This window comes from Cryptomeria japonica, chromosome 2 (assembly GCF_030272615.1).
Source record: "Cryptomeria japonica chromosome 2, Sugi_1.0, whole genome shotgun sequence".
Classification (NCBI taxonomy): Eukaryota; Viridiplantae; Streptophyta; class Pinopsida; order Cupressales; family Cupressaceae; genus Cryptomeria; species Cryptomeria japonica.
Genome location: NC_081406.1, coordinates 256484770 through 256502864, shown reverse-complemented (window position 1 = coordinate 256502864; position 18095 = coordinate 256484770).

Below are 18095 nucleotides of genomic sequence, written 5' to 3'. Positions count from 1 at the left end.
GTTAGGTTGCTTTTCTTATTACGGGTGAGATCTTCTGGGATTATTTGGTCACACTAATAAGAGTAAATATGGCTATATCGAGATGAGTCATGTCCAATAATAGAACAAACTATCTGGGACTCAAGAGAATCATATGCAGGGTAATGTGACTCTTCCACCAGGAATTCAAAGCAAAAATTAGATTCTTGTAACTCAGGTATAGATGCCAAGGTGGCCATAGCATCTGTTGCTTTGTTTGCTGATCTGGGAATTTGCTGGAATGATACAAAAGTAAAATACTTCTTGAGATCATCAACCATTCTCTTATAAGGAATCAACTTCTCATCTTGAGTCTGATATGTATCATTGATTTGATTGATGATGCGTTGAGAATCTTCATAGATGTGTAATTCCATAACCTTCCATTCAATAGCTAGCTTGATCCCATTTACCAAAGCTTTATACTCTGAAATATTGTTTGTGTAGGGGAAAAAAATATTGTAAGCCTTTGAGATTGAATATTTTTGAGGAGTAATAAATAGTATTCCAGCACCAGAACCATTTTGTGTGAAAGATCCATCAAAGAAAATCTTCCATGATTGTTGAGTAAGGTGCATTATTGATTCTTTTGGAAATTGTATATGCAACGGTTGAGTGTCTTCAAGTGGAGCTTCAGCGAGTTGGTCTGTAATTACCTATCCTTTGATGGCTTTACATTCCACATATTCAATATCAAACTCCGTAAGTACCATGACCCATTTTGCTAATCTTCCGGTAAGTGTTGCTTTGCTAAGAAGATATTTGAGTGGATCAATCTTAGCTACTAGCTTGATGGGATGTGTCAGCATGTAGTGTCTCAATTTTTGTGATGCAAAGACCAATGCCAAGCATGCTTTTTCTATTATAGTGTAGTTCATTTCATAAGACACCAATGTTCTGCTGATGTAATATATAGCTCTCTCTTTTTTATTTTCATCCTATTGTGCTAGAAGTGCCCCCAGTGATGTATCAGTTGCTGATATATATAAAATCAATGGTTTACCTTGAATTGGTGGCATCAATATTGGTGGATTAGATAATTTAATTTGTTGAAGGTGTTGTTCACATTCTCTATCCCAGTTGTATATTACTCCTTTCCTCAATACTTTTGTGAAAGGTTGAGCATTGTCTACCAACTGAGAAATAAAGCGTCTAATTGATTGGAGACGTCCCTGTAAACTTCTCATTTGACTGATGTTCTTTGGAGGTGGCATTTCCATTATAGCTTGGACCTTCTCAGGATCAACCTCGATTCCCTTCTTTGAAATGATGTAGCCAATTAGTTTACTAGATGTCACTTCAAATGTACACTTTTTTGGATTTAGCTAGAGTTTGAATTTTTCCATTATATCTAGTATAGGGCCTAGCTCTTGAATATGCGTGGATATCTTCATAGTCTTTACTAAAGTGTCATCAACATAATCTTCCATATTCTTATGCATCATGTCATGAAAAATAGTAGTTACCACTCTTTGGTAAGTTGCTCCTACGTTCTTTAGCCCAAATGGCATGACGTTCCTGCAAAAGGTTCCCCATGCACAGGTGGAAGCTATCTTTTCTTGATCCCCAGGAGCTATTTTGATCTGATTATAACTGGAGAATCTATCCATTAGTGAGTACATTTCATACCTAACAGTCATATCAATTATCATATCAATGTTTGGTAATGGAAAATTGTCCTTCGGACAAGCTTTGTTGAGATCTCTGAAGTCTGTGCAAACCCTAATAGATTTGTCTACCTTTGACATAGGTAGTATGTTTGAAATCCATTCCGCATAGTCTATAGCTCTGATAAATCCAACTTTTAGCAGTTTTTCTAGCTCAGCCTTGACTAGCAATGCCATGTGAGGGTGTATCTTATGGAGTTTTTGCTTGACAGGTTTAACTCCTGGTGTGATAGAAAGATAGTGCATGATAAGATCAGGATCTAGGCCTGACATATCAGAGTACGTCCATGAAAAATTGATCTTCTTTTCTGAGAATAGATGAGTGAAATATTTCAATTCTTCTGTTGATAATGATTGAGCTACATGAATGATGTGTGGTGTCTCTTGACTCCCAATGTTCACTGGTTGAGTTGGCTCGATCAATATAGAAGACCTCTCCTGGAAATGATTTGGTAGTATATCAAGTATCTCACCTTTAGGCACCTTAGAGAGGTTTTCACCCTTAGGTACATCCTTTATTTTCTCTTTTTTAGATTTTGACACCGCCACAATGTGGTTTTTGCCATCAGATATTTTATTTTTATTTTTACGACTAAGATACTTGATATCTGTTTCAGTCATGTTTTCACTCTATTCGCTGGTGGAAGAGTACATGGGTTCAACTGCGTTTAGGTAATAGGCAAGCATATGGTCATTGGAAAAAGTAGGTACATTCATAGGTTGGTCTTGTAGAGTACAGTCAATTAATTCAAGATGTGTCGAGGATAGAGTGTGGACAGGTTCGAGGGAGTTCACAGTATTGTCATCACAACTGTGAATCAAAAAGTCAAGTTCTAGAAGAGCACCTTGCATAAATGTCTTGAGACTAGGAAAAGTCAGAACATGATTATTAAAGTGCATGTTAATATTTAGTTGACCTAATCCAATAGACCTACTTGTAGCATCATTTTCTACACCAAACTGATCTTCATATCGTGGTTTGACAGTAACAAGATCAGTAGATAGATTCTTGCCATTTACATTAGAGGATTCATATTTTGATGTTGAGTAAACATTGTCATAAATAGGACTATTGTTAGAGTCATCAGATGAAGTTTTCGAGTCTTCTTCAAGTGGTTGATTGAATGTATGTATGTTATCAACACCTATATCTTTAATTCTGCAAGTTCCTTCAAGATTTGGCTCATTTATCATTTGTATTTGACATACTTGTTGAAATAATCTTGATGGTTCTATAAGTCCCTATCGTCTACTCCATTCAGCTTCCTCTGGACTAATGGCTAGTTCTGCTTCTGTAGCTTCCAATTCTTCTTATGTAGTCCCATATCTGATTTGTTCTGTCTTTTTAGAGGGGTACATAATAGATGAAAAAATTATGGTATTCTTCCTTCCTCTAGCCCTTGTTTATAGTCTGCTTGTCTTCTTAGTTTGATTTCCTATATCTCCTTTTCTAACTTTAAGCGCATTAGCTCTTGAGTATCATCTGTGATATCACTAGACTATTCTGGAGTTTCTGTATTAGATGTATCTGAGAGGTGGTTTGGACCCCATTCATACTAGTTTGAGTTAGTTTCTGAATCGTCTACTTGCTGCCTACCAGTGTATGTGACTGGAACTTTCAGTGGTGCAAACAATTCTTTGATTCTTTCTACTTCGTCTCTTATATCCTCTAGGACTTCAACTCCTTGTATTGTTGTAGTTGACACCATCAAAACTTGAGTGTTGACTGTTTCTTCTTTCTTGATTGTTAATTCCTCTTTTTCTTTTACACACTTTGCTTGAGTTTGTGGAGTTTTTGTTTTCTGTATTATTGAAGGTGATATCCTTTTCTACCATTTAGCCTTAGAAGCATGTTTGTGGTTTGATGTCTTTTTTGGATTGTACCCCAGTCCAGCCTTATCATTTGTAGATTTTATTTGTAGCTGAGTTGGTTCAATTATACCCTCTTGATGTTTTCCCAAGGGACCAGTACTTGAATATCCCATGCGTTGAATCATTTTGTATCTTGGACCATATTGTGTTGAGGAAATCTCACAATGCCATACTTCTTTGTTTTCACTATCTTCCTTAAAAATACATTTTAGAAAAACATCCTCTTCTATTTCATCTGCCAGGGAAGTAGAATATTGTACAAAAAGACCATCATATATGATATTCGGAGTTGAATTCTATGTTTTAATAGCCTCTGATGGTTTTCCCAATTGTTTCAGTGATGGAGAGAGAGAGACCAATGAAAGTACCGGTTTTATCTTGTATACTTCCATGCCAGTATTGGTAATTTTCAATTTCTTTTCCAAGTCCTTCATCAGGGCTTCTGCACTTTCATTTGTAGAGGCTGCCCTATTATGAGGCACAAAGGTATCAACACCTCTTGTTAATGCATTACAAGGGACATTTGTATCAGCATGAATATTGACCTCAACTCCATTATAAGGAAATTTTAAGCATTGATGGTATGTAGATGGAATTGCCTTCATTTCATGAATCCACGACCCACTTATTAAGATATTGTATGACAAAGGAAGATCAAGTACCTAGAAAATGACATCTCTTTCTACAGGTCCCACCCTGATTGGTAATGATACCAGACCTTTAGAGGTCCTTTCTTATTCATCATAGACCTTAATTGTTATTCTCTTGGCCAGATCAATGACATTTTCAGAAAATCATAGTTGTGTAAGCAGACTTTAAGTACAAATATTCAACCTCGCTCCTCCATCTATCAAAACATGTTTAACTCTGTGTTTATGGATCATGGCTTCAATATGCAATGGCTGGTTATGTGGATGATTTAGCAAGTTGTCATCTTCTTCAGAGAAGGTTAGATAGTGAGGTGAAGTTGGATGGCCTACCATATATTGAAACCGATCAATATCTAGATCTTTTGGAACATTAGTTGTGAGCAATGCTTTGTTTAGGATCTCTTAGTGAGTAGAAGAGATTTTTTGTAATTCAAAGATGGAAATTTGAGCATTCATTTTCAATTGTTCAACAATGCTATATCCAGAGGATGATGATGAAGTTAGCCTTTTAAATTTATCAAATATTGTTTCTTTTTGTTTGTTTGACAAGGCTGGTAGGTTTGACGTTGTTTGAGCGGGAGTTGAAGAACTAGCTCCTTGGAGAGTTACTTTCTTTTGAGAATGGGTCATAGAATTTGTATATCGTGACTCATTTTGTTTATCTTTGACTATAATCACATTGCAATATTCAGATTGAGAAGGCTCAATCATGTTGATGACGTTATCATTGCTGGTATAAGTATAATTTACTTTGGCACCTCCTTTGGTTTTTCAGGAATCACCTTGTTTGTAAATAGCTAAGGGGTCTTTAAAAGCTTTATGATCAACATTTATTGGGTGATTCTCGACAACAATTTTACCAGCATCTATGAGATCTTGAATCTCATGTTTGAGCTTCATGCAGTTGTTTGTGTTATGACCTTTATTTTGATGGTAGTCATAGTATTCATTTTCTCTCCACCATTTTGGTTTGACTTCTAGATCATATGGCCTAGAATTATCTGGTAAGGTTATTAGATCGTTTGCCAATAAAGTTTTGAAAGCGGATTCGTATGATTCTTCCAGAGGAGTAAATTCGCACTTAGGTTTCGAAAGCCAAGGTTTCTCTTTGAACCACTCTTTTGCTTTCTTCAGAGGATTTTCTGCTATGGTTTCAGTTGCTTTGAGTGCTTGCGTGCCACTAGCCAAGTTAAATATCATAGGCTTTGAGTTGGTTTTAATAGTATCTACTACTCCGTCATTAACAACGTTCTTATTGTTATCTTTGCCATATTTCCAATACTTGTTCTTCTCTTTAGAGCTAGATCCTGGTTGTGTTTCTTTCCAAGTTGAGATATCTCCTTTCTTTATAAGCAAATCTTCCATTCGAATAACATTGTCTACCATTTTGTTAAATGATGGGTGCACTTGCATTTGGATACTATATTTCAATTCAGAGATTAGATTGTTGACGAATATATACATTTTCTCAAAATTTGGGATAGGTCGTGAATACCTAGAGAAAATTTTTCTCCAACATTGGAGGAAAGTGAGAAAAGGCTCCCCTGTTTTCTGTTTGGTATTACAAAGTTCGATCATAGTAACAGGATGTCGAATGTTGTAGGAGTATTGTTGTACATACAGTTGTATTAGTTCTTCAAAAGTTTGTATTCCCTTAGGTAGACTTGAGAACCATTCCATAGCTTGTCCTCCCAAACTCTTTGGAAAAAGGTGCATGAGATATGTTTGATCGTGCATGAGGGTATGTGCAAGATCATGGTGTGCCAAAACAGGCCCTTAAGTGGCAATGAAATTTCAGAAAATCAGAGTTATGCAACTTGACATGAAAATTTGAATAAGTTGTGAACATTATTTTTAAAATATGTACGAAGAGAATATATAGAAAATTGAATGTAGTTTCTAAGCTACTAGTTGTTTTTTGGGAAAAAAAAATCCTATTTGATGAAAATTTCAAATTTCAATGCAATGGTACTAAAATTTCAAGAAAAAAATAAGAAGTAGACATATGTTTGACCACCCTAATTACAATCAAATCTTAATTTTTTTTATAATATTTATAATATAAGTATTAGACTCATGTCCATATGTGACACATTTTTTTTTAATTTTTTATAAATTAAATAATTATTTATGAATTTTTTACTACAGCTTTTCAGAAATTCAGAAACTCCTATGTCTGACCACCTTAACTTGGTCAAAGCCTTATGAATTTTTAATTTTTTTTTTTCCTTATAGTAGACGAAGCATAGGATGTGATGCATATTTCGGTTTCAAAAAATGTTATACCGTTTGAAAGTTATGAGTGTTTTTCAATCAGTATATCAATCAGGACTATTGTCAGAATTCAATTAGAAAATAAATAATAATTATTTATTAGTCGAAATAAGACAAGCCTTATATTGTTGGAAAGCTGGGAACATCCTTAAAAAACCCTTTTCATTTTATCAATTTTGGTTACAAAAAAAGTCGTCAGCCACCTGTGTAAAGTCTGGAAAATCAAGGAATATTGAAAAACACGTTTTTTCAGTTGACTTTCTAGGCTTGTCACTTCCAAGCCAAATACCAAAGCATTCCCAAGCCGAAATTTGAAATTTGACTACAAAAATCGGATATCGGATTTTAGTACAAAAATTTGTGGTCCCCAAAAAATTTCCTGTTGCCGCCATTTATTTGGTAAACTGCCACATGTTAATTAGATATCGGATTTTATTAGTCATATTTTAGAGAGAGAGAAAGAGAGAGAGAGAGAGAGAGAGAGAGAGAGAGAGAGAGAGGGAGGGAGGGAGGGAGGGAGAGAGAGAGAAGGAGAGAGAGAGAGAGGGAGAGAGAGAGAGAGGGAGAGAGGGAGAAAGAGAGAGAGATAATATGACCCCTAACGACACAATTTGGTGTCTTAAGGGGTCCTATGGTGTCGTTAGGGGTCATATGGTGTCTTGGGACACCATAGGACCCCTTAAGACACCAAATCATGTCATTAGGGGTCATATGGTGTCTTAAGGGGTCATATGGTGTCCCATGAACCCTTATGACCTCTTAGGACACCATATGACCCCTAATGACACCATATTGGGTCGCTTTGGGTCATATTGTGTCCTAAGGGGTCCTATGGTGTCCCAAGACACCATATGACCCCTATGGACACCATTGACCCCTAACGACACCATAGGACCCCTTAAGACACCAAAACATGTCGTTAGGGGTCATATTGTGTCCTACAGGGTGTCCATAGGGGTCATATGGTGTCTTGGGACACCATAGGACCCCTTAGGACACAATATGACCCAAAGCGACCCAATATGGTGTCATTAGGGGTCATATGGTGTCTTGAGAGGTCATAAGGGTTCATGGGACACCATATGACCCCTATGGACACCCTATGACCCCTAACGACACCATAGGACCCCTTAAGACACCAAATCATGTTGTTAGGGGTCATATTGTGTCCTACGACCTCGTAAGACACAATATGACCCCTAACGACATGATTTGGTGTCTTAAGGGGTCCTATGGTGTCGTTAGGGGTCATATGGTGTCCATAGGGGTCATATGGTGTCCCAAGACACCATAGGACCCCTTAGGAAACAATATGACCCAAAGCAACCCAATATGGTGTCATTAGGGGTCATATGGTGTCCATAAGGGTCATATGGGGTCCATAGGGGTCATATGACCCCTTAGGACACCATATGACCCCTAACGACATGATTTGGTGTCTTAAGGGGTCCTATGGTGTCCCAAGACACCATATGACCTCTCTCTCTCTCTCTCTCTCCCTCTCTCTCTCTCTCTCTCTCTCTCCGTCTCTCCGTCTCCTTCCTTCTCTATCTCTCTCTCTCCCTCCCTCTCCTCTCTCTCTCTCTCACTCTCTCTCTCTCCCTCTCTCCCTCTCCTCCTCTCTCTCTTTCTCCCTCTCTCCCTCTCCTTCTATCTCCCTCTCTCTAAAATATGACTAATAAAATCCAATATCCGATTTAATCGGATATCAAATTTCTGCAATGTGGCAGTTTACTAAATAAATGGCGACAACAGGAATTTTTTTGGGGACCACAATTTTTTGTACTAAAATCGGATATCGGATAAAATCCGATATCCAATTTTATCCGATATCTGATTTTTGTACAAAAAACTAAGAAAAAAGGGTTTGTGGGCCATTATGTAGACTCCAATGGCCCATAGCCTGCATATATTTTGTTTTCTGTCGAGGATCATGGGTTTTCAGACGGCTAGAGAGAGAAATTTGTGCTTTTGGGAGATTCTTAAAGTGAAAACTTACATTGTCAATCATGAAGGAGCATGTGTGGAGGGAAATGGGGAGTAGTAGTCGTCGAAAGTCTAAACGCAAAAGAAAACTTTCAAATGACCAAATTGAAGTGTATAGAGAAAGAGCTAGAGATTGTCATAGGAGGAGAAGACAAGCTATGTTATATATTGCTAATGTTACTTCAATTGAAGAGGAAATTGAATTTGAAAATGTTCCACAAGTTATTGAAAATGAAATGTAGATTTTGAAAGTGAAAATATTGAAAATTTTGAAAATGTTGAAAGTGATAATGAAAATGCTCAATGTGTGGAAAATTTTGACATAGGAGGTGAAAATGTGGAAAAATTTAACATTGAAGGTGGAATTTCTCAACCAAGTGAACCATATGTAACACCTAATTACTTTATAAATGAAGACCCTCTCATGGATGAAAGACAAATTCCAAATCCAAGACCTTCAAGAACCCCAAAATGGTTATTTGAAATCGATGAGAACATTATTGCGAATCTTGAAGGCAAGAGGTCAACAAGAACCATTTGGTTGTGGGCTACACAACTTTTCAACCAAAATTTTAGCAATAAGACATTGATCGAGCAATGCCAACTCTTTGCTCAATTGCTAAAGATGATAAAGATGAGACCATTGCTAAACAAATTCAAGATTCGTATGAACAAGAAGATGGAGAGAAATTCTATTATTGCAAAAAATCTATTTGAAGCTCTCAATTCTATTGGAAAGAATACCAAAGAAAGAGATAAGAGAGCCACTCAAAGAGTGATTACAACCTCCTTAGTAAGCCATCAATTGAGGAAGGCTCGTCAAATGAGACAAACTTGTGTTGATTTTAACATAAATCGTAAAACTTTGGATAGAGCACTTGCACGAAGACAAAGACTTGATGATCCACTTCAACAAGATACATGGGCATTTGGTGGGAGGCTTCCACGTGTTGATAGAAAGTTGACTGACAATGTAAAGGAAGAGATTCAACAATTTTGGCACTCTAATTCTAGAGTGTCACCCAATGTAAAGGACGTTTTGAAATTAAGAATCTGCAACTGAGACCGCACACCGCATCCCAAACATTTCTTGGAATCAAGCCAAACAATGTTGTACAATTTTTTTTGTGAATTACATCCAACTTTGCAAATATCACAAAGGGCCTTTGAATATTTGAAACCATTTTATTATGTTCCTCTTAAGATTCACAATACCTGTTGTTGCAAGTACCATGTGGAGTTTTCAATGTAGCATGAACTTTTATGTCATATTTGTTCTACGATGCATACTAATGAGATGTTGCAGGAGTGTGGTGCAATTCTATATCCGAGATCATCAAGAGACTTGCAAGATCTATTTTTATGCCCTAGAGATGATGGCTACTATTTTTATAGAAATGATTGTTTGAATGAGAAGTGATCAGAATGCGGTGGGTTGTCAAAGTTTGTTTCATGTTTTCATGAGGGCAGTGAACACGAGTTTGGAAGTAATTATGTTGAGGAAAAAAGATACGAGACAATGAAATATACTTTGAAGAGTGGAGGTGAAGGTTCTAGATGCGAATTAGTCTCAAGAGAAGTGAGTATTGCTGATTTTATTTTGGATTTTAAGGAAAATGTTTTCTACAAGTATGCAAGGCACACCCATAGGTCTCAGTGGTTGCATCAACAGTTTAGGATGTGTAAGAACTCTTTCCCGATTGGCACTATTGTATCGGTGGTTGATTTTGTAGAGAACTATACATTGCAACCACAGAATGAGGTACAGTCTCAATACTACAATTCAATCTAGATTGCTATTTTCGTTCACATTACATATAGACATGGTCCTGATAGTACAGAAGAGGACAAGAAGATAATTAGGGAGTATCATTTTTATATGAGTGATGATAGATCACACTCCTCCGAGTATGTGCAACATTCTTTTGAGAATTTGTTTGAGTTATTGCATGAGAAAGATATTGCAATGACCGACATATAATATGGTCAGATAACTGTACGAGTCAATTCAAGAATGCCCATATGTTTTATTGGTTGAGTAGAATGCATGTGGAGAGGCATAAACCTCATATTTGGTGTTTTTTTGAGGCAGCGCATGGGAAGGGAGAGCATGATGGAGCAGGTGCATGTTTGAAGAGAGCTCTAGTTAAGGAGCAATTAAGGATTTCAAGTGCAAATTTATCTGATGCATGCTCTATTGTTGATTGGTGTAGTTCAACATTGTCACATAGAGGTACTCTTGATTCAGCAGTGAGTAGATTCTTTTGGTTGGTTGAGGAGGGAACAATGGGAGATAGATTGGATTGCCAAACAATTAAAGATTCTTAAAAAATGCATTCATTTCTCAGCTCAGATGCAAGTACATGGACCATTTGGACACGAGCATTGGCTTGTTTTTGTTAGAGTTGTGTTCAGTGTGATTGGGATCAGTGCGAGTCAAGTGAGTGGGTTGATACGTGGGTTCCCCACTATCTAACTCCTTTATCTCAAACAATATCCTTGTCAAACGATGACATGGAAAATTCACTTGAGTATGATCGTCTATCAGATCTTGTACAACCAGGACATGTTTTTGCAGTTGTTGCACCACAAGGGAATGAAGAGAGATCAGAATATTGGTTGGCATGATGTGTACAGGAAAAACAAAAGCTTACACAACTAGTGACAGATGATGACAGGTTCACATATCTTACAGGTTCAGTTGTTGTTGTGGGAACTTGGTTGCGAACATACTTGATTAGAAAGAATGGCATACCTGCATTTGAAGACTATGAGAGACACAAAACCATTATAATGTATTCACACCTTATTATAGCTACAAATGTCAAGTTGTTGAAGCATCAAGCAAAACCGAAGACCAAAGAGCTATGAATAGTGACTACTACTAATCATGAAGCAATATTGGATACTCTTAAACAAAGAGATGACCCTTCAGGCACACTTGAGTAGTAGGTCTTTAAAGGTGCCTTATTTTTTTATCATGCATTTCATTTCGAACAATGATCATTAAACCTTAATGATCAAGTTTGTTACGTGTATATTAAGGATGTGTTGAAAATGCAGGTCTATTGATGAACATTTTTTTTGGCAACACTGTTTTTGCATGCACATAGCGGGTACAAGATATAATCGGAAGGGATGTATTTTTGCAACATGACTTATTATCATGCATTTGATGAGCTTTACAATTTTTGTTATTAGAGAACACTATCTGACAATTTTTGATGATATAATTATTGCAAAACCTTTATGCTCATGCAGGTCTTTATTGATGATATACAATAGTACATCACATTATCATTTTTGATGATATACAGGTTCATGCTAGTGTTAGTATTTTGGTATGGTTTTGTCATTGATGTCAACACCTATTAAAACTCTAGCACTTTGGAGATCCAACAACATTCACCGGCAAGCAAGTGACTTTTGTACAGTCACTGGTATATGGTACACCGACAGGATATAATGATCACTAGCACTTGGAATAACATGGAAAACACTTGGTAATGTCAAAGACATTGTTTGGACATCTTATCTTGGAGAATTGTTTACTAGCATATTCATATTTGCATATTTGTTGTTACCGACAAATAGGTCCAGGGTTACACCAATAGGTTTATCCTTTTGAGATCAGCACGACATGCTATGGAGATGATTAATTATTGTTGTAAATGCATTAAGCCTACATGTTCAATCAGTTATTGTATCGGATATTGTATTGTTTGTAAAATGATTTTATTGTAATATCTTGAAGAGGCGACCTACTAAAATTGGTCTTAGGTTATGGTATAAATGTAAGGTCTTAATTGTAAGATTGAATGTGGAATGCGAAAAGGAATTGTGTGAAGGTATATGCGAGATTAAGCAGAGCTATACACATAGACATCATTTGAAGGTGAAGCTAGGTTTTTGTGAAAAAATATCAGAACTACACCGGTATTGAATCCAGCATATGAAGATGCTACTTTGAGCAGTACATTCTTATTGGATTTAACCATCCAATTGTAGTCAGTGTGACTCCCATTTGTGTTTGAGTAGTGAGCTCTAGGTGCTTGGCCTTTTTGCATGTGCAGACCCCATTTATGTACACTTACTATCTGCAATAGTATCATCTGATTGTGGGTAAGGTTTCCCACCATGATTTTTCCCCTTATAGGGTTTCCACATACAAATATTGGTGTTATGTGTTGTGGATGACTGTCTTTTTGTTTCATGCATTATTCTTTGCCGGTATTACATTTATCTGTTAAAACTATCCACCGGTATAACATACTGGTTCACTGGTATTAAGTAATAATTTAGTTAAATTGTTTTGGTTTAAATAAATATTGAGCAATTGATTCACCCCCCCTCTCAGTTGCCTCCGGGACCTTACAGCTAGATCATTCGCCATTGACAAGACCCTCTCTTGGTGATGGTACATATTCTTTTGTGCATTAATGAGATAAAATTTTGTGCATAAACATTAAGTCAAGTGAATGTATTGCTATTTAGAAATGACCATATCTACCATCGTCTTCAACCATGCAGAGAAATGCAGTGAGAAGGGCTTTAATCAACATGTGTCTTTCTTCAAAGTTATGCTTGTATACTTTGCAGAGAAATTGGTAAGTTTCGTAATTATACAATCTTGTGCGTCTTAAAAATGTTTTAAATGATCTATTTATAATTTGCCAAACTAATTTGTATTAAGTCTTATAATTTGTTTCTTGTAGCACATTCATTCCGCATAAAAAGGTTACTTATTTTGGTCGTCATTTATATACAGGCATTGTTGTACGCAAGCTTTTCTCTTAGGACATGAGGATGTCTGATGCAGATGAAGTGGGATGTTGTATTTGTATATGGATGTGAATTGATGTAACATTGTTATGATGATATACAATGTCCATGAGCAAATTATGTGTATACAATATATGAAAATATTCATGATCATTATGTGTCTACAGTGTAATGCTTGGAAATATTGATAATATACAATGTCCATGAAAAAAAAATCATGTTTGCATATCCCTTCATGGATGTCACATGCAAGTGTAATGGTAATTATGTGTATACAATACATGGAAATATTCATGATCATTATGTGTCTACAGTGTAATGCTTGTTTATATATAATTTTAGCGCTCAAGGGATGACGTCGGTAGGGTATGACCCCGAGCGTTCGATCGAGTGGGGGGGCGAAAATAGGAGCATGCATAGGGAAATAATGCCTAACTGGACATGTCAGAGCTGACGATTCATCATCGCAACGAGCAAAACGAGAAATTGGCCACGCAACAACATTTCATTGAGTGAGACTAACGATTTTTTCACCAATCAAAAAATTGCTACCCTAATAAAACTGTAGGGAAACTTGAAAAACCGAGATAGGATTTTGTAGGGACCCCTCTCTTTGCCCCATAGGTTCAAACGGATCATTTGCAAGTGCCACGGATTTCGAGTTAGGGCCCGTTAAAGTTTGACAATTTTGAGCACTTAGGGCGCTCAAGGGATGACACCGGTAGGGTATGACCCCGAGCGTTCGATCGAGTTGGGGGACAAATAGGAGCATGCATAGGGTAATAATGCCTAACTGGACATGTCAGAGCTGACGGTTCATCATTGCGACGAGTAGAACAAGAAATTGGCCACACAACAACATTCCATTGAGTGAGATTGACGATTTTTTCGCCAACCAAAAAATTGCTGCCCTAATAAAACCGTAGGGCAAATTGAAAAACTAAGATAGGATTTTGTAGGGATCCCTCTCATGGCCCCGTAGGTTCAATGAATTTTGAGTTAGAGCCCTCAAAGTTTGACAATTTTGAGCACTTAGGGTGCTCAAGGGATGACGTTGGTAGGGTATGACCCCGAGCGTTCAATCGAGTGGGGGGGGGGGGGGGGGGGGAAGAGGAGCATGTGTAGGGTAATAATGCCTAACTGGACATGTCAGAGCTGATGGTTCATCATTGCGACGAGCAGAACGAGAAATCGACCACACGACAACATTCCATTGAGTGGGACTGACGATTTTTTTCGCCAACCGAAAAATTGTTGCCCTAATAAAACCATAGGGAAACTTGAAAAATCGAGATAGGATTTTGTAGGGACCCCTCTCTTGGCCTTGTAGGTTCAAACAGATCATTCACAAGTATCACAGATTTTGAGTTAGGGCCCATCAAAGTTTGACAATTTTGAGCACTTAGGGGGCTCAAGGGACAACGCCGGTAGGGTATGACCCCGAGCGTTCGATTGAGTGGGGGGGGAAAATAGGAGAATGTGTAGGGTAATAATGCCTAACTGGATGTGTCAGAGCCGATGGTTCATCATCGCGATGAGAAGAACGAGAAATCGGCCACGCGACAACATTCCATTGAGTGAGACTGACGATTTTTTTGCCAACCAAAAAATTGCTGCCCTAATAAAACCATAGGGCAAATTGAAAAACCAAGATAGGATTTTGTAGGGACCCCTCTCATGGCCCCGTAGGTTCAAATGGATCATTTGCAGGTGCCACGGATTCTAAGTTAGGGCCCGTCAAAGTTTGATAATTTTGAGCACTTAGGGCGCTCAAGGGACGATGCCAGTAGGGTATGACCCCGAGTGTTTGATCGAGTGGGGGAGAAAAATAGGAGCATGTGTAGGGTAATAATGCCTAACTAGACATGTCAGAACCGACGGTTCGTCATTGCAACGAGCAGAACGAAAAATTAGCCACGCGACAACATTCCATTGAGTGAGACTGACGATTTTTTTGCCAACCGAAAAATTGCTGCCCTAATAAAACTATAGGGAAAATTGAAAAAATGAGATAGGCTTTTGTAGGGACCCCTCTCATGGCCCCATAGGTTCAAATGAATCATTTGCAGGTTCAACGGATTTTGAGTTAGGGCCCGTCAAAGTTTAACACTTTTGAGCACTTAGGGCACTCAAGGGACGACGTCGGTAGGGTATGACCCCGAGTGTTCGATCGAGTGGGGGGACAAAATAGGAGCATGTGTAGGGTATTGTTCATTAAATGAATTGTATTGTTCATTGAATGAATTATATTGTATTGTTGATTAAATGAATTGTATTGTATTGTTCATTAAATGAATTATATTGTTCATTATAAAAACAACACTTACGATGAAATGAAATAAATTGTATTGTTCATTAAATAGCCATTATTAACCATTGTTAATTATTGGAATGAAGATTAAATATTTCCATGATAACACCATGCATAGATGAGCAACAATTTATATGATCAAATATCAACTTCTGTATATATAAAAATGTCAAATGATTACAAATGTATGTCCATATAGAAAATATACATGCCAACTAGACATGTAAGCATCCCAAAACTATCTATAACATCCTAAGCTACTGATGGATCATCAAAATCGATCCTCTTCGCTGCACTGCTCGGCTCTGAAGGATCCTGCACAAGAAAAACAAACCACGATTAATATTAGTTATATTATATAATTCACATTCAAAAAGTTAACATAAAAATGAACTATAATTGAACTATTCATGTTTACCTCATCTCCACGTTTTCTCTTCAGCTTTACAGTACTCTCGATGTATGTCTTTGGTAGAAGAGGTATGTTTTGAATATTTTCATACACAACCCACATAAGTTCAGAAACATGACATTGATACAAGTTAGCATATGATTGTCATTGATAATAACAAATTATATCTACTAATCAAAAAATAAAATAAACACACATCTACTCGAGGCATCTCTTCTTCTTCTTTAGGTATACTGGGTGTAGTCATCAAGGATGTGAAGCCAAGAATTCTCTATATATATACACAACAAGTATATGAAAATATCAATCTATGTCTAGACATGTATAATCACTATAAGTTATTTAAACTATTCATTCAATCATATTTGCATTCAATTACCTTTCCCTTGTCTCCAACTGCACTACCAGATCCTAAATCACACTACCCCACACTCGTGCTGCTTGTGCCCTACAAGAGTAAAATAAGATATACATGCAAGTTACTACATAATCTAATTAATACCAGTATAAATGATGAGCATGTATGTACAATAAAATACAAACGACTAGGTGCAATAATATATGTACCATCAAGCTATCAAGGCCAAATGAAATGGCCGACAAGGTGCCCTCCTGAATCTATCTCAACTTATCCTCGGTCATCAACTATTAAATAGACCATGTAAATAAAAATTAGTACTTAATATTATCTAATTTATAAATATTTAATTAAAATATAACATGAACTGTGAAAACACAAATCTTACCAATACATCATCAATGTATGATGACGTTGCCTCCTCGCCTCTAGCATGTGAGGACTCCCCAGGGTATCCTCTAGTCTGTGTAATAACATCTGGTGCATCATGCATCTCATTCACCTCATAATTTGCACTGTCCACAGGGGGATCAACAGGTTGTCCAAGTGGACCCAAGCGTACGTGCCCACACATGACACAACTATGGGGCACACATATGTGTGGAGCTAAGGATGACGTGTCACCGACATTGGATGTACTGCTACCATCAAGAGTAGGCTGAGCTACTGACGCAACCTAAGAAACCAAAAGGCTACTCAAAGAGTGAATAGCTGATATGGTCCGTGAAGCCGCCTCACAAATGATATCAGGATGTTGAACTGCAGGTGGGGGATCAACAGGAGGAGGGGGGACATATGGGCCTTGGACTACTCTGACTGCCCCAAGTCTATTTTGGGGCATACCTAAACCTACACCCTGGAAAGGTTGGATGTCAAAGTAGTTCACATGTTTGTGTAAAACAAACTCAGCATACAATTTTTTATGAAATAGAAGGGGATATCAAGATTGTTATTGGGTGGTTTGTCGAAAACCATCCACTAACGATCCCAAAAGTTTTTCACAATACCATCATTTGTGCATCATTTGATAGAAAGTTTTGTTTTTTTGGGATCTACGGGCTAACCAATACTGGGATTGACAAACAATGAGGCGATTTTGGCTTTGGATATCTCAAGATCCTTGATATCCTCATACGACAAGCCATCTGCATATTTTTCCTTCATAGAATCTTGCCACAAAAGGGCGGCATCATGCTCCTTAGTCAAGGTTTCCATACTTTTTATGATCGACGTGAGAGGATCAAACAATGGGTTTAGACGAGGGATCCTACGATATACTTCTGCAATCCCCCTCAATTCATTCAAATTTTGTGCAATCAAATCTTGAATTGAGAGGGGGTTTGGCAAATGAGGGTTTGGTTGTTGCAGTTGTGGTTGGGCAGTGTTTTCATTGTTATCCCCCATTTTAACCTAATTGAATGTAAACAATTAAATTTAGTTAACAAATTTAAACAATTAGGTATTTGATTTAAAAAAACCTTGTTTTCATGAAAAAAACCATATTTTCAATGAAAAATCAAATTACATTAACAAAAATAATAAAAAATGAATGAAAATGATTCAAAACGATAAATTTCTTACCTCTAAATCTATTTTTTTAGCAATTTTTTGTCAAAACACCAGATATCAGATTTTGATGAATTCGCGTGACCCGTGAGTTAAAAATGACTCACGGGACTCACTATCGAAATATAAAAGTCTCAAAAAATCGGATATCTGATTTCTATACTTAAATTATTTTTAAATAACATATATAATATAATAA